This window comes from Lingula anatina, chromosome 1 (assembly GCF_051362555.1).
Source record: "Lingula anatina isolate TDL-2025a chromosome 1, LinAna3.0, whole genome shotgun sequence".
Taxonomy (NCBI): domain Eukaryota; kingdom Metazoa; phylum Brachiopoda; class Lingulata; order Lingulida; family Lingulidae; genus Lingula; species Lingula anatina.
Genome location: NC_141767.1, coordinates 46,959,985 through 46,976,746, shown reverse-complemented (window position 1 = coordinate 46,976,746; position 16,762 = coordinate 46,959,985). Strand labels below are relative to the sequence as shown.

The 16,762-nt window shown below is 37.8% G+C and overlaps 1 protein-coding gene across 4 annotated transcripts in view; it reads left to right on the top strand.

The window, feature by feature from the left end:
• The window catches only part of LOC106174661 (organic cation transporter-like protein), a 48,188-nt gene that overhangs the window by 10,366 nt on the left and 21,060 nt on the right, over positions 1 to 16,762 (top strand). The gene's annotated exons all lie outside the window — the stretch shown is intronic.

Sequence of the window (16,762 nt, the reverse complement as noted above, 5' to 3'; positions counted from 1 at the left end):
AATTGGTTCCTTTTGGAGATCAATTGATAATCCTATGCAGATGAATGTTAAGCGCAAATATCGCAATATCACATCATGCTGGTGAAATAGCATCATTGACAAACTTTAGTTTAACAGTTGTTTTGGTTTTGTCCAAAACATTTGGGGCAGATACTATTATTTCTGAATATACATTCCCAATAAGACTTATTTTGTTTTCCTTTTTGTTTTCTTTCTTTCTTCCTTTCTTTTTTTTTTCTTAATAATGGAACTGTCTAGTTTGCTGGAATATATGAGATGCTTATACTTGTACTTTTGATAATCAGTCTGGGCAGGGGGCATGGCACATCAATAGGTTATCCTCTCCCAGATCTCCTTTCTTTGCTTGGCCCCTTAAAGAGCCATCTTCCTAGCTCCCGATTTGTCCTCCACACCGACTTCGGTCATGCCTTTCACCTGGCCTTTCTTGTCAGTATAGGATGTAGTTTCAGTGGTCGCTACAACTTTGACCCTCAACCTTGAAGCACGTGGATAGGCTGAAGTGTTGGCTGAAATCTGTTGCAAGGAAAGCATGTTGATGATGAGTAAGTCCTAGGACAGAGTAACTGTGTTTTCAGTTGCATCTTCTTTTTATTAGCTGTGGGAGACGACAGCCTTGGGGGGTTGACTGACCAATTGTTAGGAATAAGTTCTCTAATTGTTTGTAATTAATGTTTAAAGACAATCCACCTCTTTATACTGCATCTGCTGACTGTTCTCTCTGTCCGATGTCTCTGCTTACTCCATACCTTCTTGCTGCATATTATTTTTCTCCTCATGCTGCCTCTCATGTAGTGTAGCTAAGAAATCTCTTTGCATTTCATTCGCGATGCCAACAATGACGTAGTGCTCTCCTTTCCCCTCCAGGAAGTATCCAAGTGTAAGAGTAAACATAGTGCTGCTGTACTGCCCATCTGGTGAAACTAGTGTTGTAAAGTCTGGACCATCTGATGCGATGAGAAATTGGACGTTGGACGACAAGGCCATAAGTGTAACGTGGTCACTGTATGTTGTTTTCTTGAGCATATTATTAGTGTAGGTATTAAAATCACCAAAAATGAATTGCTCGTAATGTGCCTCATTGTCTCTAATGTGACAGATGGCTTCTACTCAAAGAGAAGCTGCGGTGCCGTGTATCCTAAAAACAGACAGCTGGTGACCAACCACCGGTTTCTCAGCATTCGTTAAGCACTTTAATGTTTCTTTGATTCAGATTGTTGACCTTGTCTTTATGTGATAGCACTATATAATATATCTTCTCGTGCTGTTGTTTTTTCCATTCTTCTGTTGGGCTTCTCTTGTTGGCTTTCTTTTCTTTGCTGGCTGTTGCCACTGTTAAATCAGTCACTGATACCCATTGGGTGTTGATGGTTCCATTGGGCCACTTAATCGTCACCAAATATTTATGCTTGAACAGATCACTATCAACTACAATTCCTTTACAGGCATACCGACATCTTGGAATTATCTGGCTGCCTCTGCCACTTGGAGGGTACCGAACAAACAACCTCTCACTCTCTCGGTAAATTGCTGTTTTCTTTGTGCCCTTTATGATCATGCGTGTACTGGCCTGCCTTGATTAATTCTTCACTTTTTTTGCGCATACCAACGTTTCTAGATCGGAAAAAACTTCTCTCGCTGTCATGATGCTAAGGACCTCTGTGGGAACGTTGTTAATGGCTTCTTGGATTTCATGGAGGCTCTTTGCCAAATTAAAGCCATTGTGTTGCTGGACTTTGAAGCTTTGTGGCTCAAGTTTAAGAGAAAGCGAAATTTGGATGGTATGTTACGTGCATGAAGTGTTAGAAATCATCAAATTTGATAAAGGCCTAGCTAGTCAAAAATTCGCTTTCCATACGAGTATTGGTTAGTTATGATTTTTTATCATTCATGGTCCCAAGAGAGTGAAACGTTGATACCAACTTATTCATGTCGGATGCTATAATAATCATATATTTTGCAATCTGTACATGAAAAATTTTAAGAGCATACCTGTAACCTTCTTTGCACCTCTACATTGGGTTTGGGTGATCAATGAAGTTAAAGCTTACATATTTTGTACGTATTGACAGATGAAATTAATATTTACCTGAAAATCCTTGAAGCGTTCGTGCACCTTATCACACCATCCCTAACAAAAAAGTGTTGTATTATACACCAAGCAAAATACCACCACAATTCAGTTAAAGCATTCATATTTTGTATTTATTGACAGATGAAATTAATATTTACCTGAAAATCTTTGTAGCATCCCTGCATCTTATCACACCATCCCTAACGAAAAAGTCTCGTATTATATACCGAGCAAATACCACAAGTCTTTGCTTGGCCCCTTAAAGAGTCATCTTCCTAGCTCCCAATTTGTCCGCCAGGCCAACTTCGGTCACGTCTTTCACCTTGCCTTTCTTGTCAGTATAGGATGTAGTTTCAGTGGTTGCTATAACTTTGACCCTCAACCTTGAAGCATATGGATGGGCTGAAGTGGTGGCTGAAATCTGTTGCAAGGAAAGCATGTTGATGATGAGTAGATCTGAATGTAAGTCCTAGGACAGAGTAACTGGGTTTTCAGTTGCATCTTTTTATTGGTTGACTGACCAATAGTTAGGAATAAGTCTCTAATATGTAATTAATGTTTAAAGACAATTTTTGGGAAAAGACAAACAGACTGGAAAGTGATCGCCAAAATAAGTAGGCAAAACTGTAATTTTCAGTTCTTCATGATCAAAGTTTGTACAAGATCTAATGCCGATTCATAAATGGTAGTTGGAGTTGTGACACAATGATTAAACTTAAAGTCAAGGCACATTTTTCTGAGAGCATTTCCATTGTTTTCATGGAGCCAGTTGACATTAAAGTCACATACAATAATGCATTTGTTTGTCTTGTCTATCTGCTGACCCAATCAATCTTTTCATCTGCAATTTTTTTGTCTTAAAAAATATGTTAACATACATAGAGGCTCTTCTGTCATTGTCTTAATTCAGACTTGCAGATGTCACAAAAATTCGTAAAAGCATGCCTCTCAACCCGACGTAACGAGGAGAATAACTAAAACGTAAAAGCATGCCTCTCAACCCGTCGTAGCGAGGAGAATACATAAATCGTAAAAGCATGCTGCTCGACCAAGGGGGGGGGGCAGACCCTGAAAAAGTTAACTTCCAGGTTGAATAGTGTATAGTCACTGAAACGAAAACAAAACTATTTGCTCCGGCAACATAATGAATATGAACGGCCTGCCTCTGAAAGATAATTAACACAGAGTAATTCTTAGCCGAGATGCCTTCCTGATAATAGCGCCTCGCAAGCTGCGGTAAAGTTTGTACTGCCCAACCTCAGACAGATGGACCCCGTCCGTTTTAATGTGTAGCCAGGACGGATTGCCTAGACCGACATTCTTCCAAAAAGAAATAAACAAATGTATCTGGGCGATGTCTGAAAGAAAATTATTAAGCTGATCAACTTGATCATTGAAGTCGGAATAGGGGAGACGGAGCCTGTGATGAACCTGATTCACCAATACATGAGAACTCGTGACAGCTCCGAGCGAGGCCCTCAATGCTCTTACCTAGATAGGTCATTCGACCCAATTACCAATATAACCAAGGCGGGGCGGACCCGGTGAAGGATACCCAAGTCATACCTGACTAGTTTTGGGAACGTACGGCCTCCCACACCGTGCCAGTGTACAACGTTGGGAAATCCAAAATCTTTCTCCGTATGCCCCTCCCGGCCTTGGTCAAGATATGAATGAAGCCTATGAACAAAGGAGTGACCAATGATAAGGACCGCCATGGCCAACTGTGATCAAAGATAACTTAAATGTAAAGAAAAGAAAATCTTACTTGTAAAATGAAAGGTCTGCTTCTCGTATGAGTCTCCTTCTAGGTTGGATCTGTGAGTCCCTCAAACAAAGCCGGATCAAGAGAAATACTGGCAGACACAAAGTGTAATGCAAACAAAGATGGTCAGCTAGGCAAAAATGAATAAATTCCAATGGTGAGTGTTCCTTTTCTCAATAAAGTCTATTCAAGCTTGGTTAGATCCAAGAGTCGCACAAACGGATTAGTAATAAGTAAAAGAAGTAAACAGTCACAGACCAAACGAAAATTTTTTTCCAGCGAGGCTCAACTGGTATAATCAATCTTGAATGCTATGCTTTCCGCAAAGAACTTGTAGCAAATGGAGGCCGAGCACTTGTGTTTACTGAATAATTGCGGCAGCGCGTAATTTAAAGAGAACCCCGGATTAAGTGCTGCAAATTTCAGCAAAAGTGACGCTTTAAAGCTTCCGGTTCTCCCCGATTGGACAGATAATTTTCAAGGAGCTTAATGCAGTGAATTCCAGATACCATTCCCTGTTTACACTCCTAACCTGGTAATACTAGATGCCGTTTCCCCATGCTAATGAAAGTTCGCAACGGCCCATGAAATCAATTAAGTTAACCGTCGCCATAAACATTGTTTGTCTACGCCAAACTTCCCTTTTTATTTCTATTTCGTGCATTGCCAAGAAATATTTCTGGAAAAGCCAGTTCTTCAGTGTTGATCTCTTAATATGCTGAGTGGTTGACCTTCTTGACCAGGTGCAAAAGAGTTAATTTTCTCTCTCTGTGTCTTTCAAGAAGTCTCTGCCTGTTAACATTGTATCTCTTATACCAGGTTTCATTTCTTTGTCATCAATTTCATGCCAATCTTCAGTATCATTTGACTGTGAGTATTTACCTCTATCTGAATTAGCCTGTGTCATCTTCTTTTGCAGCAAGTTCTTGCTTATGTTATTAGCAGGTAATGATAAGTCGCATACATTTTGCACTACATCATAGTGATCAGAATTAGTGTTTTGCAAGTAAATGGCTATTTCATGTGAATGATTGTTCTGATCAAGAAACTTAGCTGAATACTTCAACCATTTCCAAGAGCTGCCAGGCTTGCAGTATACATAGATGTCAGTTTGTAGTAAATGTGCCGCAGCAAGTATTTCTGTTTCAGTACCCCAAACATTTGCATTATTCATGCCTGTTCTTCTTACATAATTTCCTGATGTGATGTCATTATCACCTAACGTACTACTTGGAAAAGCATACTCAAGCTGCTTCATATGACTGATGATTCTGTTTCTAAGTAAACTGTGATCGTCATCATACAACGTGTCACAACCAGTAATGGCAAAAGACAAACTTCGGAAAAAACTATCCATTTCCAATAATTTTTTTTAACTGGCTAGGTTTTGTCAAGAGAAATTGTGTGGATGCTTTAATTGTAAATTTACTTTGTCAGTCATTTTCTCTTGCCTCAGGGCATCTACAGGCATAAAATAAAATAAAGTGATGTCAGTTTGTAGATGTTGTACCTCATTTTCAGATTCACAAAATTGAGGTAATAAATGTCATTGTTGGATGTATGATAACTCTTTCTGCAAGTGTGAAACAGATCTTACTCTGTGTGGAATTTTCTTAACAGTCCTGAAATATCTTGAATTCCATGTTTTACCTTGTTTTTTTCTTTTGAATAAGCCATAATAACTCAGTTTCAAATGCTTGTATTTTCTTAGTACATGGTGGTGCTTGTAAGCAATGAGTTTTTCAATTCCTACTCTACTAGAATCTCTGATTATATTTGGCTTCATGCGATATCTTGATCTGCCTCTGGTTTGTGATTTAGATGCAGGTACTTCCAAAACATGAGAGTGTTGTGAGAAAACATTAATTTTTTTTTTCACTTTGAATAGTAGCCACAAATTCGTCAACATTAACAGGTGGGTCATATCTATATGGCTTGTCTAAAATGACATAGAATTTATCTGCAAAATCACCATCCTGATCCGTAAGGTGTCCTTCTTCAGAAAATTGGATATTTCCACAATCAGAAAGGCACTCAACACAAACAAATTCTTTTAATAAGTTTTGTATTTGTTCCTCATTTAAGTTATTCACAGTTGTATACCCCTTTTCCGTTTGTTCAAATGTGCTAGAGCTGCAGGAATTATCTTCTTATTTCCATGATGAGTCTACAGTTATTCCCTTTTCTTGATACAATTTTCCATAAGTAGTTAACCAATTTGCTACTTCAAGTACTTTGTTAGGCCTTACATTCTGAGCATATGCATTTATCTTAAATTTCACATTTCTTTTTAGTTGAACTTTTATTGTTGAACTGTCAGTGCCAGTTCTTGGTAACTTTGTTACTGTAACAGTGGATGTTACATCTGCTGGTATATTTACAACATTCCCTTCTAATTTGTATTGCTTTCCAAGTGGAGCTTGATGAATCTTCATGAAAACTAATCTTGGGCTACTTAGTCTCCACTCTAAAGGTTTTTAATCCAAAATCTGTTTTTTTTTTTTTTTTTTTTTTTGTTTTTTTTTTGGAAACGACATCTTATTTACAATAGCACATGGAGGTATTTAGTTCTTTTTCAAATGAGAAGCGCATGTTATACACATCCAATTACTGTTAAATAACTCACCAGCTTATTTGCATTGATTAACTGCATTATTTTCTATATTCAAGATAGTCTCTCTATTTATGACAGAATGTCTGTATCCGAGTTGTTGACATATACAGCATGTATAAGTACAACCTTCAAGAGTACAACCTTGAAGAGTAGTATAGATTTTCTGTCTCTTATTAGGCTTAGCAACTGCATCTGAATTCATTTCACGTGTTCAGAAATTTGGATCAGATCTTCTTTTTTGGTTTTTCTCAGTAACTTTGTAATCAGGATCAGACCTTTTCAACTGCTTTTGCTTTAGAATATTGGACTTTACATAAGACTGAGAACACTTTAGTCTCTTGGCTTCTTGTTTGGTTTTTCTTGCACTGAGGATCAGACCTTTTCAGCTGCTTTTGCTTTAGAATATTGGACTTTACATCAGACTGAGAACGCTGAAGTCTCTTGGCTTTTTGTTTGGTTTTCCTGTACTGAAGATCAGACCTTTTCAACTGCTTTTGATTTAGAATATTGGACTTTACATCAGACTGAGAACGCTTTAGTCTCTGGGCTGCTTGTTTGGTTTTTCTTGCACTGAGGATCAGACCTTTTCAGCTGCTTTTGCTTTAGAATATTGGACTTACATCAGACTGAGAACGCTTTGTTCTCCGAGATTCTTGTTCGGTTTTCCTGATCAGATCTAAGAAGTCGCATTCTGATTTTATTCTTCTCTCTTTTCAAAACTTTTCTGTCAGTGCCACTGGTTTCCATTAATGAACTATCCAAGAGATTTTTATTCATTGTGTCAATTTTGCTTTGTTTTTTGTCTTCTGCTCATTTTAACTGCTTCTTCATTTCATCATGTTAAATTTTCATATGGGGTTTGTGCAAATTTGTTTTATCAAAAATGGAAGAGATGGAATCAGAAGTGATGGGATTACCTGTGTATTTTGTCAATGTTGCTTTTCTTTGCTGAAATGAATTGGCAACTTTGTCCTTTAAACCGCTCTTTGAATTTTTTCTAAATCTTTTAGCAAGTTTTCTGACATGAACATTATTTTCCAAAGGTTTCAGAGATGATGTTAAAGACAGTCTCAGTGGGTTAGATTAATGTATAGAAGCAGGTTCTATGTAAAGCTTTGATCAGATTTGTGTTTTGTGAGATTGTTTATTATTATATTAATAAGTCTGGGTCACAAAAGTCCTGTTAAGACAACTAGAATAAAGAATTAGAAAACGAAAACTATTTATCATGATTTCGGAGCACAGCCAGAAGTACTTCCGGCTCAAGGTCACGACCTCGATTTTCCCACGCTTACGACCAATCACAGCAGGCTTCAGTCAGAATGAGATAGACGTCACGACTACACAGCGAAACCTGTCAGACATGTAAGTGCCGCCTGTCCATCTTTTCGGTACATGTACCGATCAAAAATAGACAACGTAAAGCCCAAAACGCTCTTATACACGTAACCAACTTTGTATGAGCACAAATATTGTCATTTATTGTGAACAGGATAATATGATAATCAGACACACTTGAGACCTGTGAAGCGCATACTCGCGTGTCGAGGAGTAGTTTCGCCATTGCCTCGTATGTGAGTCCTAACTCAGCTTTAAGTGTCCTCCACCGCCCCACCTCCCTCCCAACATACACAGTCTGAGTGCTTCTTCGTCTGTCTCTAATTTTCTTTCGTATCTTTCGAACTGGAGTGGCTATTTTCTTTCGTCCCTTTTTGTCGCTCTCCTCTTCAGACTTGACGCGCGTCTGAGCCATGTTTGCTGTTTTGGCGCCAAATAGTAACATCCGGGTCTCAGCCGTAGTACTTCATTCATAGTAAACCGCGAGACTTAGCGAGAAATTGCGCGTTCTGAAGCCGTACTGTGAGGTGGTAGCTGAGTATTTAAGACGAGTCGTCTTTTATTATTTAATGGAACTTAAAAACGGTATTAGGTAGGTTCATTTTCTCAACGGTTTTGGATAGGATATACCTTGGTCATTATGGGGAAATTGGTGAGATTTCCAGGAAAATTCATTTTCGTGCTATTTTAAGGGTTTAACGCGCTGAGACTGTCTTTAATGTTACTATGTTAGGATCAATTTTTGGAAATTCTGAAGAAACTGATTGCTGTGATTTTTGTTTAATTTTTGGGGTACTGTTGAAAGCTTTGGGTTGACTGGCATCTTTGACTTTACAAGTAAGGCTGACATATCTGATGATGTATGATCTGAATATTTCATAGACTTACTTGAAGGATCTGCAGCATCAGTGGCACTCAAACTGACAGGCATTTCAGGAAAAGCTGTCAACTGTAGCATCATTCTCAACTGTAACAGCTGTATCAACTGTAGCATCTTTATGCACTGCATGAACAGTATCATCTGAATCAATTGTAATCTCAGTTGTCTCAGTAATCTCAGTTGTCTCAGTAAAAACACAGTTCCCACCGAGGTGGGCATGGCTACCGAGGTAGACAAGCAACTCAGTTCCCACCAAGGTGGGCGTGGTTACTGAAGTAGACACAAGCAACTCAGTTCCCACCAAGGTGGGCGTGGCTACTGAAGTAGACACAAGCAACACAGTTCCCACCGAGGTGGGCATGGCTACCGAGGTAGACAAGCAACTCAGTTCCCACCAAGGTGGGCGTGGTTACTGAAGTAGACACAAGCAACTCAGTTCCCACCAAGGTGGGCGTGGCTACTGAAGTAGACACAAGCAACACAGTTCCCACCGAGGTGGGCATGGCTACCGAGGTAGACAAGCAACTCGGTTCCCACCGAGGTGGGCATGGCTACCGAGGTAGACAAGCAACTCAGTTCCCACCAAGATGGGTGTGGTTACTGAAGTAGATACAAGCAACTCGGTGCCCGCCGACGTGGGCGTGGCTGCTGAAGCAGACACAGTAGGAGGCCTGTTTGCCCAACCACCCTCTGTCGAGTTTCTTTGTTTTTACTCTTCTGCAGTGCCCTTCTTGTAGCCAAACTATGTTTTTTCAAGCGAGGCATCTAGAAAAGAATAAAAATGTTATATTTATTGCCAAGAATATAACAAGCAGGTTATTATAAGGGATAAAATATAATGGAAAATGAAAGAGTGGTAAACAGTTTCTTTTGAGTGCAACTGTATCAGCCCTTTTCAAGTGTTTGTGTTTTTTGAATTATCCTTTTCACATGGACTGAGAACATGTTATTCTTTGAGCATTTTGTTCAGATTTCCTGTACTGTGGATCAGATTTAAGAAGTTGCATCCTGATTTTATTTTTCTCTCTTTTCAAAATATTTCTGCCAGTGCTACTGGTTCCTGTAAGTGAAGTATCCAAGAGAGTTTTACTCACTGTGTCAATTTTGCTTTGTTGTTTGTCTTCTGTCCAAACGACTGCCTCTTCATTTCATCATGTAGTCTTTTCAAATGGAGTTTGTGCAAATTTGTTTTATCAAAAATGGATGAAATAGAATCAGAGGTAATGGTATTACCAGTGTGTTTTGTTAATGGTACCTTCTTCATTGAACTCGTTTTTGAATATTGAACACTTTTTTCCAAAGGTTTTAAGGATGTTTTTAATATAACCATATTGTTTTTTTTTTTTTTTTTTTTTTTTTTTTTTTTTTTTTTTTTTTTTTTTTAAATCAGAAGGGACTGATTGTTGTGATTTTTTTCTTTAATTTGTGGGGTACAGTTGAGAGCTTTGGGTTGACTGGCATGCTTCATTTTGGTGGACACAGCAGTGTTTTCACTACAGCATGTCGATTCAACAAAGGTGGGCATGAGATCACAATGGCTGCACTCACACCACGCCATATTGTTCAGCCGGCTGACTGTAGAGAGTTCTCCTTCACTATCTTCCTGGTCCATTTTCCACTCTGCATCATCCACATCTTCCACAATATCCTCTGGTTCAAACAAATATCCTTCAATTTGTTCTCTGTTCATTTTGATAAAAATACTTATACAAAGCAAGTGAATGCAAGTAAGCGAATAGCTGAATCAAATTGAAGTAAATGGCTTCCTGAGCCTCTAGGCAAGTGTCATCACTCGCCTCAAAGTGCCACCACACGGGAGTATCGTAAACTACATTCACACCTGCATAAAATCGGCTTAAAAAAATTAATTCAACGTAAGAATTTTTTTTCATTACTCAAAAATTACTTTTGGGCACCTAAAGGATAGTTTTAACCCGTTTTTTCATCACAGTATATCTATAAGCTAATTAAGATAATGTTAGTGATATCACCAACAACAGCCAAGTGTGAAAGAAGTTTTTCATTGATGAAAAATGTAAAAAGCAGGCTTAGAGCAAGTCTGAATCAAGAAACCCTCTAGTGCCTTATGCACATCGCACAGGAAGGTCCAGAACTTGAGGACTTTCACCCAGAACAATCTGTAGAGCACTGGCTAAGTGCAGGTCCTGGAACTAGGCACGTGTTTGGCCACACTGTCCCAAATGCCCCTTAAGAAGGGCAGATACATACACAAGGGATTGTCAGTTTTGTAACTGTGACTGTATTCACAATCTGGACACAATCATGTATTAATAAGATAAAATAATGTTGTGGTAGCATATTCATCCTGAAGTGAGCCTGCGCTTTCAAGGTGAAGAACAAGAGGCATTAGTGACTTCTGTACAGCTTGCAGTGCCTTGAACTTGCTTGCAACCCATCTCACCTAAAAATGGAATATTTAATGTATTTTGTTAAATCTGTAAACAGTGCCATGGTGCACTTTGTAATGATACAAGTTGTTAACAGTGACACACACATTATATGACAGATTATTTGAATAAAAATGCAAAAAAAAAATAAAATAAATAAATGTTCACCTCACAACTACACATATTTAGTCTTCTTTACTTTTAATTTAGTCTTCTTTACTTAGTGGGAATCACAATAATCAGAATACTTCAAAAAATTGCCAGAGTTCACTACAAATTGACTTCATACAATTAACATATTTTGTGTTAACTTACTTGTTTGACTTATTAGCTTTCCGTTTTTTGGAACTCAGTAGACAGCAGTAAATAATGTATGTAGTTTCTACTTGACTTCAGATGGAAGTGATTCTTGTCTCAGTAAAGATTTGACCAGTTAGAAGGGTGTCCCTTCTAACTGGTCCTGGCTAATAGCACCACCCTTCAATGCACTGCAACGCAAGTGGCACGACGGTGCAGCACAAGATATAATAACGCTCAGTCTAAACTTTGAACACCCCACCAAGAAACTGTGGCCCTTTGAAATAAGGGGATAAGAGGTACAATCTCTGCAAATATCCGTAGTTTCCGTAGTTGTAAAGAGCCATGGGTCTTCAATGGTCCACGTGTGCTAAAAAACACGTTTTCCTTTCTTTTTTTATTTTTAGTATCTTTGGTCCTTCGTCAAGTCACTGCTGTGATGCATCAGTAGGTCCAGTTGGTAGCGACAGCAGCATCACGTACAATGGTTTCGACTTTAACAAAAAATCAAAATTTGAATAACGACGTCTGTACTTTCGCCTTCACATGGGGAGCTTTTGCAAAATTGGCAACCTTGCTGTGTTAAAAGTCTGCAATCTCCGCAAACTCTCGGAGAATGTTACCGACCGATACGAAAACGAGACCAAGTGCAACAAAAGTATTGATTGCCTACTTGAATGGGGAAAAAATCCTTTTCGACTAATCATAACAGACGTTACAACTGCTTTAGCAGTTGAAGAACAATGCGGAAGTAAACATCGTCGAAGTGTAGTGTGTGAGAACGATGATGTTTAGTTCGGGCAAGTTAGGGTACAGAACTGCATAATTTTAACATGCCCGTGAATAAATGGATGGCCCACGGGCATTCTGAAGGAAAATTTTACTTGCCACGCAGTGAAATTAGCGTGCCCGTGCCTCGGGCAATGGGATTTGAAAAGCCCTGATGACCTGGAACATCAGTGGCACTCAAACTGACATGATAGGCTGAGTCAACTGTAGCTTCTGTCTCATCTGAAGCATCTGTAACAGCTGTATCAACTGTAGCATCTGTATAAGCTGCATGAACAGTTACATCTCAAGCAATGGAAATCTCAGTAATCTTGTGTGTTCAGGAAATTTAGCGTTTTGAGTGTTTTCAGTAATTGCAGTATTTTCGCTGTTTTCTGTGATTTCAGTAATTTCACTATTTTTTTCAGTAATTTGTGTAATCTCAGTATTTTCAGTAATTTCACAGAGCCCACAAAGGTGGGCGTGCCTGCTGAAGCAGGCACAAAAGTAGACATGGCAGCCTCAGTCACTCTCTGTCGACTTTCCTGGATAATTTTCTTCTGAAGCGACCTTCTTTTGGTCAGACTTTTCAAGCCAGGCATCTAGAAGTATAAAAAAATATAATATTTATTGGCTAAAAGTTATACATATCCATCAAGATGGTTGAAAGGGGCAAACTATAATAGAGACTCCTCAGAAGGTCTTTTGCCATCATGCGACTGATAATCATGTGCATCCATATTCTCATCGGCGCCATGTTGGATGTCACCATTATCATTTTCAGCCTCAACACACTGACCAGAACCACCTTCTTCACCATAATAAAAGTGTTCCATTTTATACAACCTACATTTCAATTCAAGAGTATCTGTCTCGTTTCTTCTGACATTACCAATGTTCGTCAAACTAACACCAACATTTCTACCACTCGTCGCCAGTGACGAAGTAGCCATAGCTTCTGCACAAACTACATTTGCGCTTTTAGTTACATCCTGACACTCGGGCACTGAAATGTCTGACAACAGACTCGAAGTCGTTGACTTCTTCCATTTTCCTTTACCCTTGGTGCTAGACGCCATGCTCTGTATCACAGAGCACCAAAAAAACACATTTGACTGGTACGCATACAAACTCTACACTGACTGCGCGCATGCTCACTACTACTATCTCACATAAGACAGGAAGTGAGTATGATGAAATAGAATTTTCTTCTGAAGTGACCTTCTTTTGGTCACACTTTGTTTTTTCAAGCGAGGCATCTAGAAGTATAAATAAATATTATATTTATTGGCTAAAAGTTATACATATCCATCAAGATGGTTGAAAGGGGCAAACTATAATAGAGACTGATAGAGTTGTAAACAGTTTCTTTTGAGTGCAACTGCTTGATAAGAGGCCCTTAACAAACTACCAAGACTAACAAGTGCACTGAAAATAAAACATTATCAAACAAAAACAATATTTACTGATGTGTTGATTCTGTAATTAAAGGTACATATCAATGGAGTGTGAATCCCCAGTAACTCATGTATACAGTTTGAACACACTGTTACATACATTTTGTAAAATGATGCCATAAAAATAATTGTTAATGAGCAATACTTATCAAAAATTAATTTCGTACAATAATATACAATACAGACAAGAACAGATTTTTTATCTTCATAGCAATTACATTTCAAACATTAAAGGTATATTATCTAAGATTTTTGCAGCAGGTTTTAAGCCCACATAAAGTATGTAAATCACCTATTCGAGTTCCTGTTGAATGCATCTGAAGACAAACTGTGTTTCCCTAGATGTAAACTAAACCACTGAGTCAGACTCATGCAAGCTGGATGTGATATGCCATATTTACTAAAATTTTCAAATTTATGTGAAGTTGATTTTCAGAGAAGGAGGATAAAAGGTTAGTTAGTGGGAGAAAAATACATTTTACAACAAGAAAATCCATTTTCGCTGCATAATCCTAGTAAGCAGTACCTTTAATCATGTTTCTGGACTGCATACAATAAACAAATCAATACCTTTTTTCTCCAATATAAACTTTTGGAGTCGCCATAATCATACACAATTTCATCCCCTATGTTGATCTCTTTAAGAGCAAAAAGCACTTAAATGTGGAGCAGCTGGTCTTTTTTTTTTTTTTTTTTTGACAGTGTAATTTTACATACAACTGGGTGTGGTTTTGGGCTATCGTTAACCAGTCTTCCAGCTCTTGAATAAGTTTCTTTTGCATCAAGACTGAAAAAACAGCAAAAATAGCCTTGTACATAATAGAAAAGTGAGAAGACTGCATGATAATTCTTTCAACATATATATCTTAATCATTTTATTTCAAATATTTGGAAACATTATTGTTTTTTAACTTTGGCACAAACTTTGGAACATAGTGAATATTGCAGAAAAAAAATTTTATCTTTATGTGTCAAAAAAAAAAGATAAGTGTCGACTAGACTGTTGATACTTGAGTGATTCCTCTCTCCATTTAGCTTCCTTCTGAGAAATCAGTTCTCCACAATATTCTAACAGGGAGTCTCCTTGTTTAAATTTTCTTGTAGCAAAAATACCAGAACCTGGAATTAAAACAAGCTGTCATCTTCACCTAAAATGTTTATTTCTCAAAAATTTTTACAAAAACTGGTTTTTACATCTACTTACTGTACACACAAAATATATTATCCTTAAACAAACTCTGTTAGAGTCTAGATCAGTGCTGATTGGAATTCAGAAATATACACATAATAACAAGTGGAAGTATACTAGTATGTTAAAATCTAAATACAGGGGGTATTAATACAAAGGAAATCAAGAAGTAGAAGTTCAGATGGGCAGAAGTACCCGGTAGTTGCTTATTGGCTCTAAACACATTTTGCTCCACTATATCCAGTAGTACTTTTAACTGAATAACCATATAAGATTGGAGTGGCAATTCTTGTCCTACGTGGTGGAATCTTGGGCATCCTCAAAATTTGTTTCAAGATAAAATTATAAATAAAAAATTGTAAATAAATATTGACACACCCTACAAAATTCCATACAACTTTGCCACAAAATAATCTCTCAAATACAGCAAACATTTCTTTTTCAAGAAGAACTGATTAGTATTCTTGCTTGTTGGGATAAAATCATGCATGTATGTTTTATATTTAAGTATGGAGGTTTTAGAAAGGAAAGACAACAATGAATGAAAACAGTGAGATGTATATTTGATAATTTTTTGCATCATTTTTGTTGGTCCTAAAACTGAAAGTTGCTAAATTGCATGAAAATTGCAATTTAAGCTGCATGGAGGGCAATTATAGTGTGAAATGAACTGAATTTTGGTGTACTTGTGTACAACATTAATACCTAGTAATTTGAAGTAGATATTGACATTTTTGCATGGTTTAATATGATATAATAAAAATTATTAATGGATGGATGTGCAGTGATATGGAAGTGATTAATTGAAATAACTTCTTTCACATTTAAAGACGGTTTCGGATGGATTAGGAAAAAAAAAGAAAAAAAAAGCAGTTGTTACCTCGATGTCTTTGGATTTATTGACGTGGCATACCAATCTCTTTTCGAATGTGTTGTAACTGGTCTGGCCTTTAAACTCTGCCACACTGCCGACCTTTACAGGGGAACTGGATGCCTCCCGCCATAAATTCACAGGAATTGTGTCTGTTTCATCCTGAACGGTTACTGTCGTCATTTTCGTTGGTTGTCCTTTCACGTTGAGTTCTTTGGTAGTTTCAATCTGTAAAGAGGTAAGAAGAGATTTCAACAAAAGAAACTGGCAATGAATAAATGTTGCCTGCAATATGCTGCATTGGTTTTAAAACGTTATTGCAAAGTTAATTGGTTCCTTTTGGAGATCCATTGATAATCCTATGCAGATGAATGCTTAACTCAAATAACTCAATATCACATCATGCTGGTGAAATAGGATCATTGACAAATTTAAGTTTAACAATTGTTTTGGTTTTGTCAAAAAACATTTGGAACCCAGGGCATTGTTTCTATGCCTTTGGTCATTTTACTATTTGTGCCCTTGAATCGAAGGAAATATAATTTACGGGTCCTACTACTTACCGGAATCAACTGTACTCAACACCAAAAACAAAACTCACAACACCAACACCAAAAACAAAACTCACAACACCAAACAAAGAGCGCTTTAAACAAACCTGAGTATCATGTATACCATATCATGTCTGCACTAGATGACCACTCAAACTTGACCCACTTCAGTGGTGTTGTGAGTTTTGTTTTTGGTGTTGTGAGTTTTGTTTGGTGTTGTGACCCTTACAGGCTTCTATACCAGGTAAAGAAAAAGATGTTCATATTTTCAGTGACCATTTATCTTCTTCATGTGTTCTTTGGACAGCCATGATAAAATCCTGAAGGTATAAGCCTGGATGGTTTCGTCACCCTGATAATAAGGAGCCTTACAATGCTTGTTAAAATAGTCTTCTTCAAAGGATTTCTGGATGTAATCTCCCCTTAGTTTGCCCTGAGAAAAAAAGTATGTGACACCTTATCTTGCATATCTGCCACCACCTCCACCCCATCAGTTCCTATCACTGGAAATCTCAGAATTCATTTAGGCAAG